This window comes from Triticum dicoccoides, chromosome 2B (assembly GCF_002162155.2).
Source record: "Triticum dicoccoides isolate Atlit2015 ecotype Zavitan chromosome 2B, WEW_v2.0, whole genome shotgun sequence".
NCBI classification, from domain to species: Eukaryota; Viridiplantae; Streptophyta; class Magnoliopsida; order Poales; family Poaceae; genus Triticum; species Triticum dicoccoides.
In genome coordinates, this window is record NC_041383.1 from 776,389,964 (window position 1) to 776,392,628 (window position 2,665).

Below are 2,665 nucleotides of genomic sequence, written 5' to 3' on the forward strand. Positions count from 1 at the left end.
TTTCATATATTGTGTTAGCTAGCTAATTAATAGAGAGAAGTGTCCTCTCTTATGTCCGTGCTTGGTCGACGCTACGTACTGTACATAGAGAGGCCCTCGACACGCTAGATAGTAAGAAAATGAAGGGAACCATTAAGTACAGAAATTCGTCATGCATACCAAGAGAAGTGATCGATTGACCTCTCCTTCTCCGAGAGATTGGTCGAACAACAAGTTTTCGTATTATCTATCCAACGCTACTGGCTACATACATATACAATATGTAAAATCTCTTACAATCCCCTAGCAATGGAAATCAATTTCCACATGATATTCTCCGGCTTTATTGATGACGTGGTCAAGAAAGAATCCCGCCAATTCCTCTTGAATTGCTTTCATGCGATCTTGTTCTAGGATTTCATCCCGCATCTGCCACGTCTAATTTGAAGAAGGGGGTTAATACATATATGGATGAAACTCAACAGAAATGATGGTGTAATAAAATGAAATTGTGAATATTATTGCTTACGCACTTCATATTGTCTTTTAGAGTAGCCCCGCTTATTTTTCAAAGTCGCGTTGTAGATGAAATCGCACACGTAGTATCCACAGAAATCATTCCCTTGTTCCTGCCACAAGCACCTTGCGAGAAATAGATGTCAATCAAACTGATAATGAAGCATTATAAATGGCATTGATGAAAGTACAGCTATAGAATCAACGGGAGATATGCGCGCAACTAGCTAGCTAGTAGTACTTACTTTCGGGTATGTATATCGCAGCTCCGTCGGCAGTCCCGGAACTTCTGCGGTGAACTCTTTTCAAACATTGCAAGACAAAGAAAATAATTATTATTACTTGAGATATCAGGAAATGAACAAAAAGTTGTCGATATGGTGCGATAAATTATCGATTGAACTTACTTGTTGAGCATTTTAGTCATGTCCGCATAGGTTTGGGGATCTTTTTGCCTCGAGTCTAAGACGTTTACTACTCCCCGCTCAAGCTTAATCTCCAGAAGAATATAGTGGAATCTGCGCACGCATGCATAACTCATCAATTACATTACTATAACCTCGCTCGAGTAATAAGGGAAACCGAATATGCACACGATAGTAACACTCACTTGAAGTTGTAAGGAAAGAGTATTAAATCTTTGTTTTAATTTTTGATCAACGATTGTAGCAAGTACCCCTCGGCCTCTTCGGCATCCTTTTTAACCAGAAATTCATCTATGATATTTGTGTTAATGAACCCAATATCATACATTTCTTGTTTTTTTGCACTCGACGATCTTCAATCTGCATAATATAGTGAGGATAATTAATTATAAATACATGCAATGAAAGAGCCGAGCTATATATAGAGACTTAATGACAGAAATAGTACTTAATTACACACAGTAGCAAAAGACCGTTAGTTTATCGAGGGCCTTTTGATTGAAGAACGCGAAGAACTCCTCAAATGGAACAGTCAACAGATCAGTTCCAACAAGGTCGTGCTCCTCTTTAATATTCAGATACAAAGCATTCGTCCCCTCAGACTCTCTGCAGGTTTTCATGTACCAATCATGGAATCTTCGCATCATAGTTGTTAGAGATTTTTCATCTTTGACGAGAGGCTTCCCGTACTCGTATCTATGTTCGTCCACCTCCAAGAAATCTGGAATTTGATTGTCAGGCAGGTAATCTTCAAGATTGCCATAACCGGCCACCGTCCCCGGAGCATTAGCGACGATGTCGCCGCTAGACACATTGAGCGGGGGGCACGATTGTTGTGCTTGTTCGCTGAGCTGGGCAATTTTTTTCCCAGCTGCTCATTCTTTTAACCTTTTATCACTGACAGTACTTCCCGACCGCTGGGCTTCGAGATATGTCTTTGCAGTAATGCGCTCATAGTTGTTTCTCGGCGGAGACTTTGGTGGTTTCCTCAGGGCATCGATAGTGCGCTTTGCTTTCACCGGATCTACCTTCTCCTCCGGAGGTGCATGTCTCTTTGCTTTCACCCCTTCAAAGAAGTCCTTCACGTGGGCCCGCACGATCATCGCGTTTTCCTCCTCGGTCCTCTCGTACGGTAACTTCTCTAGAGGCTTGAGAGGTGGACCGTATTTGTATTGCCTCTCGCCTCTGCTGGCTGTACTGCTAGACGCCGGAGCAGACGGAGCGGCTGTGGCGCCTGTCTTCTTTCGTGCTTGCTTACGAGGCAGAGGAGAAGGACTACGACGCACCGGAGCAGCCGGGGCAGCGGCGGGTCTCTTTCGCCCTTGCTGGCGAGGTGGAGAAGGAGGAGGCTGCTCGGGCGCACCGGCGTAGGCGGAGAAGGAGGCGGAGTGCCACCACGCGCCAGAGAAGGAGGAGGCTGCTGGTTGCTCGGGCACGCCGGCGCGGCGGAGAAGGAGGCAGAGTGCCACCACGCACTGGAGAAGGAGGAGGCTGCTGGCTGCTCGGGCGCGCCGGCGCAGGCGGAGAAGGAGGCGGAGTGCCGCCACGCGCCGGAGAAGGAGGCCCAGTGCCCTGATCGACACTCATCGGAGGAGGAGGCGGTGGAGGAGGCGGAGTGCACTGACTCGCCGGAGGAGGAGGAGGAGGCGGAGACGTCCAGTTCGGAAGGTTGATGAGCTCCTTCCGCCATAGGCATGGAGTCTTCAGAGCAGAACCCAGCCTAGTCTCCCCTTCACCGGTAGGGT